Genomic DNA, 25,109 nt, shown 5'->3' with positions numbered 1-25,109 from the left:
GTAGATTCTGCCCATTTATTAGATCTCTAGTGATCTTAGTCTGATATGACCATAATTCCAATACAGAAACAGTAAGGATGAACCTCAATGATAGGGACATACAGCAGAGACTCTGGTTGACATCTTTAAATATTTACATATTTTGTAGAATAATAATAATAGAAATACAGAAAACAGTGATAATGATAGTCAACAATTATTGGAGGTTCACTACATGCTGGGGCCTGCCTTAAGTACTTTTTATGTATTAAGCCATTTAGTACTTATATCAAGCCCAGAAACTTTTATTATCAACATTTTAGGAACAAAGGAACTGAGGCAGTGAATTCAAATAACTTGGCTGAGTAGCCAAGTTAGCAAGTAGCTAAGGTAGAGCTCAAAGCCTGACACCTGCAATAGATAATGCATTATATTGTCTCACTAAGAGAGACCTCCAATGGTAGCCCTCAGACTTTTTAAAAAAATAAATATATTGACAGTGGGTGAAACAAATGAAATAACTTGAAGAAGAAACAAGCTGCAAAAAAGTTTATTTATTAACAATGTAATAATAAATATGTAATTTTTTTAAACCCTAACTCTAGGGGGAAAAAAAGCATTCTTTTTCAACTGATTACAAAAACAATCCTGGAAAGTAAAGGAAATAGCTATTCAAAATGATATTATCTGAAATCTTGGTGTAAGCTGTTTCCTTCATCTGTTTCCTCCACTAAAAAAAAAAAAAAGAAAGAAAAAAGAAGTTTAGACTAAATAGAGTCAGAGTTGCAGTGACCTAACAGGAAGTTGGGCTATTCCCAACTGCCAGTGATCTCTGAAGCCGACTCTGAGGCTCCCTCTTTGCTCTAATAGACAGCAGCGACTAGGCTGGATAACAGTTAAATTCTTACCTCGCTCTTTCACTGCTAGTAAGATCAGATTGTGTTTCTTTTAATTACTCTTCAATCGCCAGTTTCTTGATCTGTTTCTAAAAGAAGAAGTAGAGAAGATAAATCCTGTCTTCAATACCTGGAAGGAAAAACAAAATAACCTCAACTCCGTTTTGAAAAAAACATTCCAAGAACTTTCATCAGAGATTTTACTTGTGAGTACCTGGCAATATACCGTCTAGCCCATAAGAAATAACTTTAATTTCTTTTTCTCGGGGGAAAAGCAGGGTGCTGAGAGGCAAAGAACTGATAGGGGAGGATCACTGTTTATTTGCCTAAAATGAAAATCAACCCTTCCCTGTAAATAGAGTAAACTCAAACTGCAATCCAAACTTGAGTTCTCAGCATTTTGCATTTAGTTCTTAAGCAAATTTATGTGCAATGTTTATGATTTTAAACCATAAACATTTTTGTAACTAATTGGTGTATGTAGCTTTTTTATAATTTTAAGATTGTAGTAGAATTCTTTACTAATTGTGCTTGGTTAATTGGAAGTTTTTGAAAGTTTGGTTTACCTTTCTATTTTATTTTGTAACACATAAAATAGAGACTGTTATTCTTCTATTCAAATAATCTTTCAATACTATTAGTTGATGATATTTAAAATGAGGTATAAACATTAAAATAATTGTAATCTAAATTGAATATTTTATGCCAGCATTAACTAATCTCTCTAAGGAAATATTTTACAATTCTCCGAAGACCAAAGGTTATATTCTGAGATACCTAAACAAGAATACTTACGATCAAGTCTATGTTGTGCAATTTTTTAAATTAAAACAATAGATAACGTGCCTACATGATGTACTGCTATGTTCCTGTTGGTTATAAAATGTTTGCTTCTAGTAAAAAATGAAAGCATATAATACAGCACTAAACAACCACAGAAATATAATGAGAGAAACAATTATTTAATTATGAAAAAGCACTCAGATTTTTATTAGTATAATACTATACTAATAATTAGTATAAAATAATTACCAAAAATAAGTGCCAAGAGTGCTACCATGTGGGAAAAAAGAAAAGATAAGCAACAGCCACACTGTGACTCAGTGCTCTGGAAATTAGTCACAAAATGACTTTGTATAACATGAGATAATATAAACACAAAGGGCAAAACTCAAGCAGGAAACATACTGCCCAGAGAGTCATATTTCATATTATGTAAAAGCATAATATTTACATGAAAGGGGGAAAGTTGTGACAATTTTGAGAGATACTGCAAAATTTTTGAACATGACAAAATCTCCCTAACACATTTTAAAGATTATTTTAAATCCATCATTCTAGTGCATGATTATTTCAATATATAGTGTCCATATCTCATCTAATCCTTAAACTAAAGAGGGAATAGTCCCTGAAATTTAGCTGAGTTTGAAATGTTAATTTGTGGCCTACATCTTAATAAAATTATGTGAAATATAATTAGGGATCAACAAAGATTGAAAAATATTAATGTAAATACAGATAGCTAACAAAGTAATTTTAAAATAAGAGTAAAGCTTTAAAATATTTATTTTTACTGATTTGAGTAGTTATATTGGAAAACCAAGTTTCTTTACTTCAAGTGACCACAGAATCTTGTTGGAAAAATTTAATGACATGTACTAGTATTTGATTCCTATCTCTATTAGGTATCCTGAATTGGACAAGTTTTTGTTCTGTTTTGTTTGTTTGTTTTTAAGGTACAGTCTGATAGCTTTTGTTTTACCACCAATGACTAAATCAAAACTCCTTTTGGAAATATGGATCCTGTCCAAACGGATTATGTTATCAACTGGTGTTTCATGGTCTGACTGATTGTCCATATATCATTTGCTTGTTGATTGTACAACTATTTTGACTACAATCTTCTGTCATAAAACTTATTGTTAAATTAATAATACATAAAATGAGAACATATTTTGTAATAAACTCTAATTTTCAAAACAGCTTATCTTAAAAATTAATTTTCTAATCTTTAGAAATCTTTTATTTGTATCTTTCAAATTCAAGAGGTAAGTGGGCAGGATGGCAAACTAATGGAGAAAAAATGCCAACTTTAGAGACTTAATTTAATGCCCGAGTGCCTATCCATCTAACCAAATAGTAAATATGCTATCGATTCCTTAGGAGTGGCTGGCTGATTAAATTCAGTGTCACAAAATTTTAAGGTATCTTTCAACTGATATCTCTACCTAATACAAGAAAAAAATGCAAAGTAAACATCCTTACAAAAAATAAAAAGGAAGAGACAATATGAAAAGTGAAGAAAATGACTTAGACCAGGATTTTCAAAAAAATCTTATCAGTACAAATTAATTAAATTGAATTATAATATAGGTTAAAATGGGTTAATTATATCATCAATTTATTTTTTCTATGTGGACATGATCTAAGAATTGTACTACAATACAACTCATCTATTCTCAATAAAGGCCTTCTACAACCAGCCATCCTTTTTTGTTTACCATCTATTGCAATTAACTCATTTTAGGAATTAAATTTGGTAGGTTGCCTTTTTAAAACACAAATATATTTTCATGCATTAGTGTCAAAGGTAGATTCTGCTATCTTTCATAGAAATACAGCAGCACTATAATTCTTTCTGATTGCTACAATGTGCATTAGGAGAAACTTGAATTCAATAGACATGTGTTTCTGGATATCAAATCTCACCAGAAACAGGGAAGTGTTCAAGTGTTTCCAGCAAGTTCTCTTCATAATAGACCATCTCTCCTGGCTTTCTGAGATCCTCACTGACTGCTTTCTTGGTGTTATGTATCAATTCCAGGGGCCCGGACTTCCCATTACCTTTCTCTCCCTGTCTTTACTTCTCCAAGTGTCAGGTGCCAAGTAGAACCACAGCCTGAGATTCAACTACCAGTAGCTACCAGTTGCTGAAGGCAACTTCATCACCTCTACTTTTCTTCTTCCTCAAACCAACAATAACAGAAAGTATGGGCCCATGTCAAATCCACTGTTTTCTCTTTAAGCCTCTATCTGGGATGCTATGTCCTCTCTTAGTTGGAACAACCAGGTGTTAAAATTATTTCAGAAACAAAAGAATATAAGGACATCATGGCCTATAATAGAAGTTCCAATGCTGCAATACAACTATCCCAACTGTTCCATATGATGGACCACAGGTCTCTGTGTAGACTTGGAATTATTGCAAGGAATTGCCCAGTCAATATGTGAGTAAAAAATATTATATATTGCTGATTAGGCATAAGAAAGCTATTTCAACATCAGAAATGTGAAAGTATTCATCAGTAGGACACTGATAAAATGTAAACAGTTTTTATTACCAAGCACAATGTGCCTTTGATGCCCTCGAACTATACCGCACCCTCAAGTGCTGCCACCACACTGCTGCCAACCTAGTCTATCTCTCCTCCTCTTCTTGACCCTTTTCTATTTCTATTCAGTCCTTGAATTCTATGATAATTCATCTGTAAGTATAACTTCATTCCTCATTCCTCATTTCCCAAGGCTTAAAAACAGAGTAAATCTCAGAAACAGGGTAAGTCTCCAGAATAATGGTGTTTATTATGAATATTTTGGTAATATTTTAAAGTCCATTTAGGAAGCTTCAAAGATTAATTTTCATCTCAGAAAATGAATCACAATGGTTATATTAAAATGTAATACAACTTTTCTCTAGTTTTTTGAACATATGGAAAATACTTTAAATTTTTAATATTTTTGTCTGTTAATTCTGTTTTTGATGTCATTTCTGTCATTTAGACTTTTCTCATTATGAGTTATATTCTACTGTTCTTTGCATGCCTAGTAATTTTGATGTGGTTGCCTAATATTATGAATTTTACCTTATTGGGTGTTGGTATATGTTGTATTTCTATAAATATCTTTGAGCTGTCTTCTGGGATGTAGTTAAAGTACTTGGAAACTGTTTCCTATTTTGTTGTCTTGCTATTAAAATTTGTTAGGCAAGACCAGATAATTGTTTATTCTATGGTTAATTTTTTCCTACTACTGATGCAAACACCTGAGTACTATACTTAATGCTCCATGAACTGAGAGTTTTGCAACTTGGGAACAAAAAATATTCCCTGCTTTACATGTGTGGGCCCCTCTATCCCTTTTAGGTGGTGCTTCACCCAGTCTTTAGACTTTTCTCTTATGAATGCAACAGATCAATATTGAGCTCAAGCCTAGAAGTCCATCTGAAGATCTCTGGATCTTTCTTTCTGTATAACTCTGTCCTCTTTGACGTTCGGTACTATATATCCTAACTACCTCCTGAGACTCTGTCTGCTTTGTCTCCCAAACTCAGGGAGACCACTGGGTTCTTGTAGAGTTCCTCCTCCCTGAGCTTTCATATAGAAATTAAACTGAGTCTCCACTCAGTCTGGTGGAACAAATGTAAAAATGTGGGGCTAAATACTTGTTTCTCATCTCTATGAAATCACTGCTCTCCACTGACCAATATAATTTCTTATATTTTGTCTTTTTTTTTTTTACTTATTTCAGGTGGGTGGAAAAATCCAATCCCTGTTAATATATGGTGGTTAGAAATAGAAGGGCTTTTAAAATTGTATTTTCATAACACCTTAAAAAACAAAAGATGAATATAAATTTAAAAATTTAAGGGCACAGAGCCTGTAAATTTTAGTTTGCCTAAATAAGATAAACATACATTTATTGATTATTGTATCCCAGGAGCTATGTTATATGAGTACGTAAGTGTTTATACAATGAAGAACATAAGATCACTGTTTCTAGAAAATAGTTATTTCATCTTATATAAGAAGTTTATTGGTTCATTATTTTTTCTAAATAACAATAGCTATTCAGGAAGATAATATCTCACTCTCTTCTATATTTTAGATGACAAAATGAGCTCCACATGCTTAAAATCAATCAAATGATCACTTGTTCAACAGGTACTTCCCACTTGCCAGACTATGAGTGCTCAGGGTTATTTACCTAGAGTTTTATCAGAAATTACAAATTGCTTTTCCTAATAGTTTCCTATCACAATTTCTTCTAATTGTCTTTCCTCCCCTGCTTCTTGGCTACTTTCATATAAAGAAAGCTAGGTAAAGTAAATACAAATTACAACTTTCTCTTGTTGTGAAAGGAAGCTTCAGGTGGTTCCTGCTCAATTTTTTTACACCACTTGAGGCAAACAGATAATTCCAAATAAATGACAAACGTAGTAGACATAATTTATATTAGCATTGGAATTTGATGTTATAGCTATGTGAATATTATTCAAGATCTTATATGTCTCATTTGAGTTATGTGGTTTTAATCTCGTTTAGCAAAGCTATTTAGTCAATGAAGAAAGGAAATCAGTACGCATTAAAGAAATGATCTGGTGCTAATGTGAGTTTTCAAAAAAATTAAGATAAGCATTTTTTAAGAGATATCTGGGCTTTCCTTTTAGTGTAATAATTTTATTCTAATTCTCGACTTCCCAGAATTAACTTTTCTTAGTGTGTTTTTTTCTTAAGGAACAGCTGAAGAATGTGCCAAATGAGGAAAGATGTTTAATCTGGGGGAATTTGGACTAGCCTCAATTCCCATAACAAGAGAGATCTGTTTTTCTATATGTGGCGAGCTCTGGATAAAACACTTTTCAAGCCTTTTTAAAGTCTGCAAATATTGATAAGAGCTCTCAAAAAAGCAAAAATTTCTGAGGTGTCAATGTTTGCCATATAACTATTCTGTCAATATTACTCTCCCCACCACCACTTACCTGCATTCGATATTATCATCTAGTACAGAGACAAGGAAGATACAAGTGACCATCTAGCTTCCCTAATAGGAAGCCTCTTTTGTAAAAGACATGGGGAGACCATGGATGATCCCCAAGAATGTAAGTGAAAAAATATCTCTGCAAGTATATACTTGCACTTTAGAAGGGAGCTTATACCTTTTTTCCAGCTCTCTCAGAACCTTACACACCACCATGAAAGATATATTTGAGACCTACTTTAATATCCAAGGATAACAGTATATATAACTAGAATCAAAAAGTGCATATCAATGATATATCCTGAAGAAGACAACATAAATATTTTAAAGACCGATAAAACTTGGGGAGGAAGTTGGGGAGTGAGGAATTAAGATATTCTATGGAGAAAGAAATCTCCAACAAAGAAGAAGACTTTACATTTTTGAAAGCCAAGGTAGAGATTAAACCATTTGAAGATCTCTTTCTGTTCTATCATTATACTTGAATAAGCAGATTCAATTTTAATATCTTTAGTAAAGAAAGATCTCTGGATCTTTCTTTCTGTATGACTCTGTCCTTCAATGTCTTTAAAGCTGAGCATTAACTATGTACTTTTTATATATTAATCCATTGAAAGATATGAAAAGTGTACCATGTGATAAATTTTAAATCATTTATAAAGTAATGAGGATTTGATGTAACTTACAAAAAAATTAAATCTCTGGTCACCATTCCCAGAAAATTACAATGGAATGAGTTAGGTAGGGCATTCAACAAGAAAACATCTGATTTCTGATGATATGATTATGTGTTGGGTAGGATTTTGATAGGAAAGAGATGAATGGCAATTTAGACTAAGTGGTCTTTATAAAAACATACAATAATGAGCATTAAATATGTGAATCGAAGAGTACTGTTTATTGGATTCTGTGAATAAAGTGGCACCAATTGCCTGTCATTCTCAGGACCCATAGTTCTCATCCTTCGTGGGTTTTTTTCTGTTTGGATGGAAGTGACTGAAGATGAACTTCTTAACGGCTCCTGGGGGATCATGACTCAGCTGCTAGGACTCCTCGTTCCTTTAGAGTGATTCAGAGGAGTTGATCACGATGTCATCTGGGCAGACGGTTGTAGTCACCAACAGCTGCAGTTCCTCTCTTGAACCAAACTCAGACCCCTCCCAGATACTTGTCATTAGAAGCAATCATGAATTCTTAGCTTTTTCACATTAAGGCTTATTTTTATTACTAAAAATACTCTCCTTAATAGTAGTGAAAACATTGATCATTATTTGTCATGTTTATTTTACTTAAAGATAAAAATTTTAGCTAATATTTGAGACTATAACATTTTTCTAATCAGAAACTTTTCTAATTCATCATAAATCTGAAACCAAAAGGTTCTAGAAATCCAGTCTCAGATATTATGAGTGTAGATTTTGCCCCCTTTTTTCCCTAAATATAATAAAGTAACATTTTTGTGAGAAATTCCCATACCTGGGTGAACATTTTGCTCTCCTTTTGCCGTACCACAAGTTGAGATCATCAGAAGCAGAAAGTTGAGAAGTCTCCAATATATTTGTCTAGGCAGAGATAAAATCTGATGGAAACAGGCCTTCAGGAGAAATGAAGAAACTGACTTGATCTTTTTAGCTATTAATGCTTAAAAATTTTTAAAAAGGTAGTATCAACCTGAATTCCAGAACCTGTTAGGAAAGTCTCAACTGTCTTTCCATGTATTTGCAAAGTACACGTACCTCCCACAAGATATCCCATTCATTATGAATTAATAGAGTGATTTTAATTAGCAAATTAATTCATTTACCAAGAGTTACATAGACAGGTAGGTAGATACATAATTAAAGGAGCAACTCTTCAGGAAATAGATGTTTTGGTCCTGAAATACCATTTGCTTATCTAACTCAATAACAGGTACCTAGAAGAGCAAATACAAAAAGCAGGTAAAATAGCCAAAAGTAGCCACAGGTCTCTCAATCTCTCTGTATCATTCTCATTTCTAATATATATGATAATTATAATACAGAAATACACATTTAATATATTATTCTTTTTTTCCTCTCATGCCAAAAATTCATTGTATTATCTTGCATTCATTTTTTATTCCATTTCCTTTCATTTGGAGCTACTAGCTTTTGTAGTTGTGCAGAATTTTATTCTTGAAAACCTCCATTTGGTTCAGATATGTAATGCTAACTTTTATTTGTTTTTTTCCCCTCTTAAGGAAATGACAATAACATACCATAAAGAGCTTTGCTTTTAAACAAATTGAGTTAGTATGGAAATCAGTAATTTTGATGAAGAAAGGTGAATTCATTCAAAGAAAACAATGTAATCTTTTTCTGGAAAAAAAAAAAACTTACAAATTTAACTATAAAGCCCAGACAAAATAATTCCATTCATTTTTAGAGAGTTTTAGTAGTTATGGACAAGTATACATAGAACAGGCATAATAAAATACTATTCATTACTATAAAAAGAAACATTGGCATTATTTCCTTTATTATGTGTTTCTTTTTTATTTCAATTTGTTTGTTGTATTCTTAGTAGTGGAGATCTATAGTATATCACATTCTCCTCAGATTCCAATTGCAAATTTTAAGAAATGTGTTTACATGTTTACATTTGCCTTGTTCTTAATTTTCTAATGATCTCTTCTCCCCCTTCCCCCTTATTGCCTCTCAGTTTCACTTCTCCACTTCCAGGGCCCACACTCCTCTCTTAATTGGCAATAAATATTAATATTTCCTGTTACTTGGTAGGAGAAAATTATTTTTACCTATCAAAAATATAAGCACCAAAAATGATTTTGTTTTCATTAAATTTCTTAACTTTGGCTCAAAACATTACATAAAAATTTGTTTTAATTAATTTTCTTTAATTTATTTTTGTTTTAATTAAGTTTAAATATATTTCTTAACTTTAGCTCAAATATTAAATAAACATTTCCTAGTTATGGTTTAATGAAATGTTAATTTCTAGAGATTGTAAGTAATCTGAAATTTACTTTAGGTGATAAAAAGGAAAATATTTGTGAGAATAGTGTGTCTTGAAGCTTGCAGTTGCCCTTTCCTTGAATGGTCACATTCCTATGTCTGAGTTGAAACATTGCCAATATGTAAATGTAAGACTCTGGCGTGAAAAAATCAATTTCCTGAGCTTCAGTTCTTGTATTTAAAAAACCTGGATTTTCAGATACTAATTTCTATGATTGTTTTTAGCTCTAGCAGTGTATAAATGTGTGACCTCGTCTCCATTTTAGCTTTAAAATTATTTAAATAAATAGTTTGCATATGCTATATGCTATTGGGTTATAACATAAAAATATATACTCATTTTGCCCGGTATTGCTATTTCCTCTCCATGGGACTTTTTTTTAATACTATGAATAACAAAAATATTAATTCTATACAGTGAACAGTTTTATTCTTAGAAGAGACTTCCCTCCTTTAAAAAAACATGTACAATTACTTTTGTACTTAAAAGAGTGAAACAATTATTTTTCTTTTTCTTTTTTCTTTTTTTTGAAACAGGGTCTCCCTCTGTCACCCAGGCTGGAGTGCAGTGGCATGATCTCGGCTCTCTGCAACCTCCGCCTCCCGGGTTCAAGTGATTCTCCTGCCTCAGCCTCCGAGGAGCTGTGATTACAGGCGCACACCACAACCGGCTTATTTTTGTGTTTTTAGAAGAGTCAGGGTTTCGCCATGTTGGCCAGGCTGGTCTTGAACTCCTGACCTGAGGTGATCTGCCCGCCTCAGCCTCCCAAAGTGCTGGTTTTATAGATGTGAGTCACTGCACCTGGCCAAGAGAAACAATTGTTTTTTTCTTATCAGTGAGATTCTCACAATCTAAAATGTAGAAAGAGTTGTGATTTGATTCATGAAGTAAGGCTAAGAAATTTTTCATCAAGTAGTTCTCCAGAAAAGTATGACTTCCTGTAAAAAGAGCCAAATCCAAAAAGAAATTTCCCTTTAGCGAGTCTTTTTTTTTTTTTTTTTCAGATGAAGTCTTGCTCTGTTGCCCAGGCTGGAGCGCAGTGGTACGATCTCAGCTCACTGAAACCTTTGCCCCCTGGGCTCAAGCTAGCCAGTCTTTTAGTAAACATTTAGTCAACAAATCTGCAATTACAACGGAGGTTTGATTTTTGTTGTTTTTGTTTGTTTTTAAGTCACTCTGTGTTTGTAATATCAATTTACTTTTCAAGTTTAGAATGTTTTGCTTCATTGTTTCCCATATTTTATTTTAATCTGTGTAAATATTTTACACTTTAAAATTATAAGTGTAATTTCAGTGTAAATATTTTACACTTTAAAATTATAATCTCAAAATTTCACTCTTATGGTAAAAAATTAAGCATTGCTTTAATGTCAGGCCAGTTTTAATGATAAGAAATGGGGATTTGGCATGGGCTTATATTGTTGATAACCTCTCATCCCCTAAGCATCCTTCAATCAAAAAACATTTTTAAGTTGGTTAATAGCTCTTTTGTGAAAGCAAAAACAGCAAAACAACTGTGAGGTTATATTTGGCTGCTGATAGGAAAACATCACAGCACAGGTAGCATAAATAATTAGCTTAAGTTTATTAGCCTGCATTAGAGGTACAAAATACAGAGGTAAGCTGCTTCAAGACTGGTTCCTTCAACAAGGAACAAGGCTTTTCCTATATTTTTATTTCCATCATACGCAGCAGATAAATTTTATTTTTAGTTTGTCTGCCTCAATGTTACAAGATAGCAGCTTCAGTAACAAGTGTCACTTACAGACAGGACAAATAGAAGGAGGAGATACCTTCTGATTCTTCCCATATAGCTGCATTCACAGCAAGGAGAATTTTCAAAATCACCCCATCCCCAACCATGCAGCTACATCCCCTCTCAAGTTGTTAGCCAGAGTTCATATAGAAATATCTAAACCAAACACTATAAAGTTAATGGAATCACCATCATTAATGTGGGTTAATGGTGATTTATTCCTTAGGTAGGTGTAGGCTAACCTTCTCTGAGAGCTGGATTTATGAACATATTAAAGAGTCTTCTCACTCTCTAATGTAGCAGAGAATGTTTCATGAGCAAACAAACCAGATAACTAAACTTTTTTTAAGTAGAAGAGAAACTATGAAAATGAATTCATAATCTCATTGACCTAAAGTATTTTCTGTTACCAAACCATCTTTTTCTCCATGAACACCAATTTTTACTTGATTGATCTTAAAGTATGCATCTTTGTGTACAGCATTTCAAATTCATATCATGTGGATTATTCCCAAATTATCTTCTAGTCATTATCACTGCCAGTTTAACTTAGTGTATATTAAATTCGGTAGATGGATGTGCCACCATATCTAATAACTTTCATTATGTTGGAAATCTACATTGTTTAAAATGTAATTTTATTTTCTCTAGTAAAATAAACATGAACGTGCACATAGCCATTTTAATATTTTTAATTCCCAAGTGTGATATTACTAATTTGAAGTATTATCTACATTTCTAAACATTGAAAGAACACATGTAGAAAAAATGATTAGTTGATGATTAAGTAATAAACCATTTAAACCATTTATATATTTCTTCTTACCAACACCTTTCAAAGTCTTGCTTCTTTTGTTCTTTATCTCTGTCCAGTTAATAAAATCCAAATATAATCATTCAAATGTTAAATTCCTGTATCTGGAGGGGAGAAATGCTGAATTTTTAAGGCAGCAGATGTTACTATTAATTTATATTGGGATTCCAGCAGCCTAGTTTTTTTTTTTTTTGAGACTAAGTCTCACCCTGTCACCCAGGCTGGAGTGCAGTGGCGCAATCTCAGCTCACTGCAGCCTCCATCTCCCGGGTTCAAGTGATTCTCCTGCCTCACCCTCCTGAGTAGCTGGGTTTACAGGCACACGCCACCATGCCCAGCTAATTTTTGTATTTTTAGTAGAGACAGAGTTTCACCATGTTGGTCAGGCTGGTCTCAAACTCCTGACTTCGTGACCAGCCACCTTGGCCTCCCAAAGTGCTTGGATTACAGGCGTGAGCCACAGCATCCAGCCCCAGAAATCTTTTAATGCTAAATTATTAATGCTCCATTTTATTTTACCTACAGAACACATCAAACCTTCACATTTTTAAAAGTCTACTGCTTCTTGTCATTCTGAAAGACAATCTCAATCTCTTTCTCATACACAAAATTTAATCACAGCAAGAAATTTTTCGTCTTCCTATCTGCTCTTCCGCAACTTTCTCATCTGTCTCTGTTTCTGTTTCTTTGTTTCCCCTAGCAAAACACACACAAACACACACACATTCATTACACACACTTTGAAAATGTATTTGTATCCCCCACCAAGAAAACCTATCATTTTAATGGAAAATACATCTTTTATTCAGCCCACAGTTAAACTCTTTTCACCTGTGCCTGGGATCGCATCTGCTATTTATTTTACTTTTCTTACAGCTTTTAACTCTCCCTTTTTAACCACATACAACTATAACCTTCATAAAATTTTTCCCTTCAAATTCTGTCTGTTACTTTTCAGCACAGATTTATAAAATAACATCCTAAATTTCTGTTTTCATAGCCTCTGTTCCTGTTCCTACCCCATCTCACTTGCTGCTGCCCCCTCACGCTAAAATATTTTACGAGGTTACTTGTGATGCCATTGTCATTAAATCCCATGCATGTGTTTACCCCTTGCCCTCTGGAACACTCTGTGCGTTAGACATTGTTGACTCATGACAATTTCTGGAAATACTCACTTCCCCTAGTGTTTGTGTAACTGCAGCTTCCCAAGTTTTCTCCTGCTTTGCTGGCCATTTCCTCTCAGTTTTCTCATACTTGTTTTTCTCCTGGTTGTTCAGAGTTCACTTCTAGGATATTCCTTCCCAAACTTCACAGTCACCCCATAGTCACTATGAGGATTACATGAGTTAATATTTGTAAAAGCGTTCAGGAGAGTGCTTGCTTCACATCAAATACTATATATACTGTTAAATAAATAGATCTCATTCACCCCACGAAACAATGATCGTTTATCTCCTGATTCTCACATTTTTGTCTCCAGCAGAGACCTCTATTCTGAGCTCCATATCTACATATGGGGCTTTTTGTTTCATAGTTCCACTGGAGGTTTCACAAATCCTTCAAACTCAAACTGCCTCACCTTGAATTAATCACCTTCTTAGGGCTACATGATTTTTTATTTTAGGCTCCCAAGTCAGTGCCAGGAACCATCAATTGACTCCTTTGCTAAAGTCAGATGCTCACTGTAGGTGGCCTTGATTCCTCTCTCTTCCTCACTTGCCTTATCATTTTAATCATAAAAGTCTCTTGAATTTACTTTTGAATTTTCTCAAAAATTTGGCTACTATTTTCAATATCGCATTACAAATCATAGATAATTCTTATCCCCAAACTCTGGCTTTCTGATATTCCAGAATATACTTCAAATTGCTCTGTGAAAACTTTCAAGTGTACATGTTAGGATAACTTTTTAGTTTTATGTCTTACAGTTTTTGAGTGTGTGTGTTAAGTATTTGTGATGTTATGAAATATGGAGTAGATATATGAAAATGTGTCTGAATATTTTTACATAATATATTGCTTGTGGTCACTTGTGCTTCAGAATCTGAAGCATCTTGAATGATCTGTCATTATTTAATCCTATCTCTTAAGTTGCCTTTTCAATTAAGGGTTTATTATTTTCTTTTTTTTTTCTTTTTTCTTTTTTCTTTTTTATTTATTTATTTTTTCGAGATGGAGTCTCACTCTGTCACCCAGGCAGGAGTGCAGTGACACAATCTCAGCTCACTACAACCTCCACCTCCTGGGATCAAATTATTCTCCTGCCTCAGCCTCCCAAGTAGCTGAGACTACAGGTGCACATCACCACACCAGGCTAGTTTTTGTATTTTTAGTAGAGATGGGGTTTCACCACATTGGCCAAGCTGGTCTCGGAACTGCTAACCTCAAGTGATCCACCCACTTCGGCCTCCCAAAGTGTTGGGATTACAAGCATGAGCCACCCCTCCTGGCCAGTTTATTATTTTCTTTTAAGAAAATGTATTACATAAAAGAAGTCATCTGTTTGTATGACTTACATCTATAAAATTTCTCACAGATTTTGCTCATTCTTTGTCCCAGTTTATCAAGCTTTCTTTCCAAGTTTTCAGAAGTTTTTGATATTTCACTTTACCAAGGATCTATCTTCAAAATACTATTTCCTTCCAGTTCACAGCTGTCATATTATTAACAGCATTAATCCCCCTATACTGAATATGCAGTGGGGCTTCTGTGATTTTGATCATAGTATGATATAATTTATTGACACACTATTTTTTTTCATCTTATTTTGCAATTTTTTTGCAGTGAGGTAAGGATCTTACTCTTTCTGTTTAATGAGGATGACGTGGCCGAGCGTGGTGACTCACGCCTGCAATCCTAGCACTTTAGGAGGCCAAGGCAGGCGGATTGCCTGAGCTCAGGAGTTTGAGACCAGCCTGGGCCACATGGTGAAACCCCGTCTCTACTAAAATACAACAACAACAAAAATTAGCCAGGCGTGGTGGTGGGCACCTGTAGTCCCAGCTACTCGGGAGGCTGAGGCAGGAGAACTGCTTGAACCTGGGAGGTGGAAGTTGCAGTGAGCCGAGATCAAGCCACTGCACTCCAGCCTGGTGACAGAGCGAGGGTCCGTCTCAAAAAAAAAAAAGAAGATGATGTAATGGGTGGTGGTTGTGATGTTAAAGATGTCAGAATTCTCTGAATAAGCATGTTGAATACAAAACATGTTTATTCAGTTTGAGGATAAACTAGGCACTGCTTTCACATTAACAATCCCTCCTCTCCTCCACCATTTCTTTTTTGTTGTTGTCTGATTTGGAATAAGTCACATCTAGCCTTTTGAAAACAAATGGGCCAATTTTTTTTCTAGCTCTCTATCTACTTTCATTAAACTTTATCTGAAGCCATTTTCTACTTCTGGAAAAAAATCACAGATGTTGGAGTTTCCAATCGTGGATTAAATTTTGCTGAGGAAAATGCACTAAGGTTACACACTATCTGCTGTGTTATTTACACATTATCTTCACTCATCATAAACACAAATAGGCTTAATAGCCTCATTTAACAAATGGAAAACTGAATCTTATAGATGGTTAGTGTGTTTTTCCATTAAAAAGTTGGTAAAATTAGATCTTTTTTAATGCCTTTCCTATGTCCATTCTATCCATCTCATTTTTTCACACTACCTTGTCCTACATATAAAATAACATCAATATATTTATTTGCTCCATCTCATTTTAATTCTTAAGTTATTTTGAAAGAAAAAAAAGAGTGTACAAGGGCACACCTAGAACTTTATTATCACTGGTCCTTAATTTGCATTCTCACACTCTGTAAAATATTTCTCTAATGTACTCACAGACATTGTACTGTCCACAGTAGCAGCCACTTAATGTTTACTGAAATCCAAATGAACAATTGATAAAGTTTGAAAGAACATACACACACACACACACACACACACACACACTCCATTTAGGCAAAGGTACAAATAAATAAACACTTTCATATGCTCATAAGAAAAGTGTATGTTGATATTATATCTCTGAATGACAATTTTCAATATATATTAATATTATTCAAATGTTTAAATATTAGACCCAATAATTCTCCTGTGAATTTACCATAAATAAGTAACTTTCAAAGTTTTGAAATATTCGACTACAAACACACTTTTGCATGAATACTTATAATTGCAAAAATAGATATTGCCCAAAAATATGAGAATGGTAACATACATTTTTAAATATCCAAAAAATATTATGCAGCCATTAAATGAGGTTGTGCAAGTCAGTTTGGAAAGTTATTAATTTTTTAATTTTACTTTAAGTTCTGGGGTACATGTGCAGAACATGCAGGTTTGTCACATAGGTATACAAGTGCCATGGTGGTTTGCTGCACCCATCAACCCATCATCTACATTAGGTATTTCTCCTAATGCTATCCCTCCCCTAGTCCCACGAACCCCTGACAGGCCAGGGTGTGTGATGTTCCCCTCCTTGTGTCCATGTGTTCTCATTGTTCAACTCCCACTTATGAGAGAGAACATGCAGTGTTTGGTTTTCTGTTCCTGTGTTAGTTTGGTGAGAATGATGGTTTCCAGCTTCATCCATTTCCCTGCAAAGGACATGAACACATCCTTTTTTATGGCTGCATAGTATTCCATGGTGTATATGTGCCACATTTTCTTTATCCAGTCTATCATTGATGGGCATTTGGGTTGGTTCCAAGTCTTTGCTACTGTGAATAGTGCTGCAATAAACATACTTGTGCATATGTCTTTATAGTAGAATGATTTATAATCCTTTGGGTGTATACCCAGTAAAAGGATTGCTGAGTCAAATGGTATTTTTGGTTCTAGATCCTTGAGGAATCGCCACATTGTCTTCCACAGTGGTTGAATTAATTTATACTCCCACCAACAGTGCAAAAGCATTCCTATTTCTCCACATCCTCTCCAGCATCTGTTGTTTCTTGGCTTTTTAATGATTGGTATTCTAATGGGTGCGAGATAGTATCTCACTGTGGATTTGATTTGCATTTCTCTAATGACCAGTGATAATGAGCTTTTTTTCATATGTTTGTTGATTGCATAAATGTCTTCTTTTGAGAAGTGTCTGTTCATATCCTTTGTCCACTTTTTGATGGGTTTTTTTTTCTTGTAAATTTGTTTAAGTTCTTTGTAGATTCTGAATATTAGCCCTTTGTCAGATGGATAGTTTGCAAAAATTTTCTCCCCATTCTGTAGGTTGCCTGTTCACTCTGAAGATAGTTTCTTTTGCTGTGCAGAAACTCTTTAGTTTAATTAGATCCCATTTGTCAATTTTGGCTTTTGTTGCCATTGCTTTTGGTGTTTTAGTGATGAAGTCTTCAGCCATGCCTATGTCCTGAATGATATTGCCTAGGTTTTATTCTAGGGTTTTATGGTTTTAGGACTTACATTTAAGTATTTAATGCATCTTGAGTTAGTTTTTGTATAAGGTATAAGGAAGGGGTCCAGTTCCTGTTTTCTGCATATGGCTAGCCAGTTTTCCCAACACGATTTATTAAATAGGGGATCCTTTCCCCATTGCTGGTTTTTGTCAGGTGTGTCAAAGATCAGATGGATGTAGATGTGTGGCATTATCTCTGAGGCCTCTGTTCTGTTCCATTGGTCTTTATATCTGCTTTTGTACCAGTACCGTGCTGTTTTGGTTACTGTAGCCTCATAGTATAGTTTGAAGTCAGGTAGCGTGATGCCTCCAGCTTTGTTCTTTTTGCTTAGGATTGTCTTGGCTATATAGACTGTTTTTTGGTTCCATATGAAATTTAAAGTAGTTTGCTTTTTCTAATTCTGTGAAGAAAGTAAATGATAGCTTGATGGGGATAGCATTGAATCTATAAATTACTTAGGGCAGTATGACTGTTTTCATGATATTGATTTATCTTATCCATGGACTGTTTTTCCATTTGTTTGTGTCCTCTCTTATTTTGTTGAGCAGTGTTTTGTAGATCTCCTTGAAGAGGTCCTTCACATCTCTTGTGAGTTGTATTCCTAGGTATTTTATTCTCTTTGTAGCAACTGTGAATGGGAGTTCACTCATGATTTGGCTGGCTGTTTGTCTGTTATTGGTGTACAGGAATGCTTGTGGTTTTTTCACTTGATTTTGTATCCTGAGACTTTGCTGAAGTTGCTTTTCAGCTTAAGGAGATTTTGGACTGAGATGATGGTGTTTTCTAAATATACAATCATGTCATCTGCAAACAGAGAAAATTTGACTTCCTCTTTTCCTATTTGAATATCCTTTATTTCTTTCTCTTGCCTGATTGCCCTGGCCAGAACTTCCAATACTATGTTGAATAGGAGTGGTGAGAGAGGGCATCCTTGTCTTGTGCCAGTTTTCAAAGGGAATGTGTCTAGCTTTTGCCCATTCAGTATGATATTGGCAGTGAGTTTGTCATAAATAGCTCTTATTATTTTGAGATGCATTCCATCAATACCAAGTTTATTGAGAGTTTTTAGCATAAAGCCATGTTGAATTTTATCAAAGGCCTTTTCTGCATGTATTGAGATAATCATGTGGTTTTTGTCATTGATTCTGTTTATGTGATGGATTAAGTTTATTGATTTGTGTATGTTGAACCAGCCTTGCATCCCAGGGATGAAGCCAACTTAATGGTGGGGGATAAGCTTTTTGATGTGCTGCTGGATTCAGTTTGCCAGTATTTTATTGAGGATTTTTGCATCGATGTTCATCAGGGATATTGGCCTGAATTTTTTTTTTTTTTGTGCACGTGTCTCTGCCAGGTTTTGGTATCTGGATGATGCTGGCCTCATAAAATGAGTTAGGGAGGAGTCCCTCTTTTTCTATTGTTTGGAATAGTTTCAGAAGGGATAGTACCAGCTACTCTTTGTATCTCTGGTAGAATTCGGCTGTGAATTTCTTTGGTCCTGGGCTTTTTTTGGTTGGTATTCTATTGATTACTGCCTCAATTTCAGGACCTGTTATTGGTCTATTCAGGCATTCGACTTCTTCCTGGTTTAGTCTTGGGAGGTTGTATGTGTCCAGGAATTTATCCATTTCTTCTAGATTTTCTAGTTTATTTGCTTAGAGGTTTTTATAGTATTCTCTGATGGTAGTTTGTATTTCTGTGGGATCAGTTGTGATATCCACTTTATCATTTTGTATTGTGTCTATTTGATTCTTCTCTCTTTTCTTCTTCATTAGTCTAGCTAACGGTCTGTCTATTTTGTTAATCTTTTAAAAAAACCAGCTCCTGGATTCAGTGATTTTTTTGAAGAGTTTTTCCTGTCTCTATCTCCCTCATTTCTGCTCTGATCTTAGTTATTTCTTGTCTTCTGTTAGCTTTTCAATTTGTTTGCTCTGGCTTCTCTAGTTCTTTTAATTGCAATGTTTGGTTGTCGACTTTAGATCTTTCCCACTTTCTCCTGTGGGCATTTAGTGCTATAAATTTCCCTCTAAACACTGCTTTAGCTGTGTCCCAGAAATTTTGATATGTTGTGTCTTTGTTCTCATTGGTTTCAAATAACTTATTTATTTCTGCCTTAATTTTGTTATTTACCCAGTAGTCCTTCAGGAGCTGGTTAATCAGTTTCCATGTAGTTGTATGGTTTTGAGTGAGTTTCTTAATCCTGAGTTCTAATTTGATTGCACTGTGGTCTGACAGACTGTTATGATTTCCATTCTTTTGCATTTGCTGAGGAGTGTTTTGCTTCCAATTATGCGGTCAATTTTAGAATAAGTGTGATGTGGTGCTGAGAAGAATATATATTCTGTTGACTTGGGGTTCAGAGTTCTGTAGATGTCTATTAGGTCTGCTTGTTGCAGAGCTGAGTTCAGCTCCTGGATACCCTTTTTAACTTTCTGTCTCGTTGATCTGTCTAATATTGACAGTGGGGTGTTAAAGTCTCCCACTATTATTGTGTGGGAGTCTAAATCTCTTTGTAGGTCTCTAATAACTTGCTTTATGAATCTGGGTGCTCCTGTATTTGGTGCATATGTATTTAGGATTGTTAGCTCTTCTTGTTGCATTGATTTCTTTACCATTATGTAATGCCCATCTTTGGCTCTTTCGATCTTTGTTGGTTTAAAGTCTGCTTTATCAGAGACTAGCATTGCAACCCCTGATTTTTTTTACTTTTTTATTTTTATTTTTTGCTTTCCATTTGCTTGTTCAATATTCCTCTATCCTTTTATTTTGAGTCAATGTGTGTTTTTGCACGTGACATGGGTCTCCTGAATACAGCACACCAATGGGTCTTGACTCTTTATCCAATTTGCCAGTCTATGCCTTTTAACTGGGGCATTTAACCCATTTACATTTAAGGTTAATATTGCTATGTGTGAATTTGATCCTGTCATTATGATGCTAGCTGGTTATTTTGCCTGTTAGTTGATGCAGTTTCTTCATAGTGTCGATGGTCTTTACAATCTGGTATGTTTTTGCAGTGGCTGGTACCAATTGTTTCTTTCCATATTTAGTGCCTCCTTCAGGAGCTCTCATAAGGCAGGCCCGGTGGTGACAAAATCTCTCAGCATTTGCTTGTCTGTAAAATATTTTATTTATCCTTCACTTATGAAGCTTAGTTTTGCTTGATATGAAATTCTGGCTTGAAAATTATTTTCTTTAAGAATGTGGAATATTGGCCCCCACTCTCTTCTGGCTTGTAGAGTTTCTGCAGAGAGATCCACTGTTAATCTGATGGGCTTCCCTTTATGGGAAACCCAACCTTTCTCTCTGGCTGCCCTTAACATTTTTTCCTTCATTTCAGCCTTGTTCAATCTGATGATTATGTGGTTTTGGGTTGCTTTTCTTGAGGAGTAGCTTTGTGGTGTTCTCTGTATTTCCTGAATTTGAATGTTGGCCAGTCTTGCTAGGTGAGGAAGTTCTCCTGGATAATATCCTGAAGAGTGTTTTCCAACTTCTTTCCATTCTCCCTGTCACTTTCAAGTACACCAATCAAATGTGGGTTTGGTCTTTTCATATAGTCTCATATTTCTTGGAGGCTTTCTTCATTCCTTTTCATTCTTTTTTTCTCTAATCTTGTCTTCATGCTTTATTTCCTTAAGTTGATCTTCAATCTCTGATAGCCTTTCTTCTGCTAGATTGATTCAGCTATTGATACTTGTGTATGCTTCACGAAGTTCTCATGCTGTATTTTTCAGCTCCATCAGGTCATTTATGTTCTTCTCTAAACTGGTTATTCTAGTTAGCAATTTCTCTATACTTTTTTCAAGGTTCTTAGCTTCCTTGCATTGGGTTAGAACATGCTCCCTTAGCTTGGAGGAGTTTGTTATTACCCACCTTCTGAAGCCACTTCTGTCAATTCATCAAACTCATTCTTCATCAAGTTTTGTTCCCTTGCTGGCAAGGAGTTGTGATCTTTTGGAGGAGAAGACATGTTCTGGTTTTTGGAATTTCCAGCCTTTTTGTGCTGGTTTTTCCTCATCTTTCTGGATTTATATACCTTTGGTCTTTGATGTTGGTGACCTTTTGTATGGCGTTTCTGGGGTTTCTGTGTGGATGTCCTCTTTGTTGATGTTAATGCTATTCCTTTCTGTTTGTTAGTTTTCGTTTTAACAGTCAGGTCCCTCTGCTGCAGGTCTGCTGGAGTTTGCTTGAGGTCCACTCCAGACCCTGTTTGCCTGGGTATCACCAGTGGAGGCTGTAGAACAGCTAAGATTACTGCTTATTCCTTCCTCTGGAAGCCTCATCCCAGAGGGGAACCCACCATATGCCAGCTGGAGCTCTCCTATATGAGATGTCTGTTGACCTTTGCTGGGAGGTGTCTCCCAGTCAGGAGGCACAGGGGTCAGGAACCCACTTGAAGCGGCAGTCTGTCTCTTAGCAGAGCTCGAACACTGTGCTGGGATATCTGCTGCTCTCTCCATAGCCGGCAGGCACGAATGTTTAAGTCTGCTGAAGCTGCGCCCACATCCACCCCTTCCCCAGGTGCTCTGTCCCAGGGAGATGGGAGTTTGATCTATAAGCCCCTGACTGGGGCTGCTGTTTTTCTTTCTGAGATGCCCTGCCCAGAGAGGAAGGATCTAGAGAGGCAGTCTGGCTACAGTGGGTTTGAGGAGCTGTGTTGGGCTCCACCCAGTTAGAACTTCCCTGGGGCTTTGTTTACACTGTGAGGGGAAAACCGGTTACTCAAGCCTCTGTAATGGCGGATGCCCCTCCCCTGACCAAGCTGGAGCATCCCAGGTCGACTTAAGACTGCTGTGCTGGGGGCAAGAATTTCAAACCAGTGGATCTTAGCTTGCTGGGCTCCATGGGGCTGCAATCCACTCAGCTAGACCACTTGCCTCCCTGGCTTAAGCCCCCTTTCCAGGGGATGAGGGTTCTGTCTCACTGGCATTCCAGATGCCACTGGGGTATGAAAAAAAAACTCCCACAGCTTGCTAGGTGACTGCCCAAAGGCTGTCCAGTTTTGTTCTTGAAACCCAGGGCCCCAGTGACGTAAGCACACGATGGAATCTCCTGGTCTGCGGGTTGCAGAGACTGTAGGGAAAGCGTTGTATCCGGGCCAGAACGTGCTGTTCTTCACGGCACAGCCCCTCATGGCTTCCCTTGGCTAGGGGAGGGAGTTCCCTGACTCCTTGTGCTTCCCAGGTGAGGCAATGCAGCACCCTGCTTCCGCTTGCCCTCCATGGGCTACACCCACTGTCTAACCAGTCCCAATGAGATGAGCTGGGTACATCAGTTGGAAATGCAGAAATCACGTGCCTTCTGCATTGATCTCACTGGAAGCTGCAGACCAGAGCTGTTTCTATTCAGCCATCTTGCCTGCAACTCAAAAGTTATCAATATTATCTCATTCAATGACAAAGGAGGTTACCAAACAATATATGTGCAATGATCATTCACATCTGCTCATATAAATGTAATCACACATATACACACACTTATACATATTAACATGCATAAGAAATCATATACAACCAGAGGTTGCTTCTGAATAGGTAGATTGATGGTTAGTCTGTATTTTCTTTATTCTGCTTTATGTTTTATGATTTGGAAAAATATACATGTATTACTTTTCCAATTTAAAAAGACAGTTTTAATATTTTAAATACTAAAAGAATAGAACAGTTAGTTAAATATGTAGCTAAAAATAAATAGAATACTCTGATTTTGAAAAAAAATTTAAATAAAAGCAATTGGTAAGAAATCTTCATTCTCTCAATCCTTTCTACCTTTGGAAGAAAGTATTTAAGTGTATTATAAAAGGTCATAGCAAAATTTTATTTAACTATAATGAATACAATTTTAATAATATCAAATAGAATGCCGTCTTTAGACATGTCAATGTATCACTTACATGAAAAATAAACTATTTTTGTTAATGGCATCAAACATAAATAAAACGGTCAATTTCTAGGTGATTGCATTGGTAAACCTTTTTTAATTTTTCCCATTGCAGAGATGAGGAAAAATAAAATTTTTGGTTGACATAGAACTTGTACAATTATCATGATCATATAAATCATATCAAAAGAGGAATATGCTATCAATATTTTTAAATAGAAAAATTGATATGAAAATTTATTTATAATCAAATGGTTGCAAAAAACAGAAAAATTTCTGTGACTATTTTTCTGTTATTGACACTTTTGTAATAACTGTAAAAAGAAACTAATTATTACATCACTGAGGTGCTGATAAAATACATCACATTTTAATGATTCATTGTCGGACTAAATTCATTCAGACACAATAAACATCTTATATAATAAGAACTTGAAAGCACAATTTGGAATTCTTTGGTAGAATATAGAGTATATTAGAGACTCTACAGTCATGAGCTAAGCCGGAAACTAAAATATAAACAACTAAGTTTATTGTAGCAGCCTCTCTAGTACTGGCCCTCTGTAGAACTCTATACCACACACCATTCTACAGACAGTAGTTAGCCTGAGTCTGTAAAGGTATTGACTCCTTGGCAAGTCAGTCATGGCCAGATGCTGCTGTGACTCCATTACTGTCCATTTAATAGAAGTTTTGAGAATACATTTTATGAGTACAGAATATGGACAGGTTTTGTGAGAAACAAAGGTGGAAGAAAGGAAAAATGATTGGTTAAGTAATAACTGTCTTCTCTAATAAAGGATTAGTTTATACTCAAGGCCCATTACCCATTGTATTCACTTTTATTCATACCATTTAAAATAATTTTAGCTTACATATTTTTTAAATTTCTCCAGTGAACTTTTACTTTCTGTAAAAAAAATACAAAATAAAACAATTTTTACTGAATTTTTAATTCATAAAAGATTTATTTCACAAATATCCATTGAGTTCCAGCAGGTACCAGAAAGAACAAACATGATTCCCATATTTAAAGAGCTTACATTTGAGAGAAAAGACAGAGTAAGCAAATAAATATATAATGTGTAACACAGGAAGAGGTACAGTGATTTAAAAAGCATAGGAAGGAAGAGAACATAACCATCAAGCTATTTTATGCTCTGAAAGGCACCACTTGAGTAGAGATTTTATATAGAAGCAATATTTCCATTCCATTCATGTGATTAAGTCAGGGGACGATGCCAAAAGTGAAGAGATAATGTTGACAATATGGGTAGGATTTACCAGGTTTTCTCTCTGCTGCCATTGGGAACGTCTTTCCACCTTTTTTCATATTTGTGATAATAACTGATCAGTTTCCTAAAATCTTGTGGTAAATATTACATATTTAGATTAGGGCCCTTAGAATGTTTAGTATGCGAATTTTATTATGCACAATTTTGAAAAAGATCTCCAATTTCAAAACAAGCCTTCTGGGTACTTTCATAGTTAGTGTGCACAACTAACTGAATCAGAAAACAAATATATTACTCAATTTCAGGTTACAAGAATTGACCTCCAGGGCAGTGCCTTCTGCTCTCTTACATGTGATTTGCAATTACAGTTGAGAAATAAGGGT

At 35.2% G+C, this 25,109-nt stretch overlaps 1 protein-coding gene across 6 annotated transcripts in view; it reads left to right on the top strand.

The window, feature by feature from the left end:
- Positions 1 to 763: 763 nt before the first annotated feature.
- Positions 764 to 25,109, top strand: part of TFPI (tissue factor pathway inhibitor) — a 93,652-nt gene continuing 69,306 nt past the window's right edge. Inside the window, exons 1-2 of one of the 6 annotated variants that reach the window (XM_063712392.1) lie at positions 783 to 1,081; positions 10,631 to 10,764. The gene's annotated coding sequence lies outside the window, so the exon portion shown is untranslated. 6 annotated transcript variants of the gene reach the window in all.

Source organism: Pongo abelii, chromosome 11, assembly GCF_028885655.2.
Source record: "Pongo abelii isolate AG06213 chromosome 11, NHGRI_mPonAbe1-v2.0_pri, whole genome shotgun sequence".
Taxonomy (NCBI): Eukaryota; Metazoa; Chordata; class Mammalia; order Primates; family Hominidae; genus Pongo; species Pongo abelii.
Note: the sequence above shows the minus strand (reverse complement) of the source record. Positions and strands in the feature narration are given on the sequence as shown.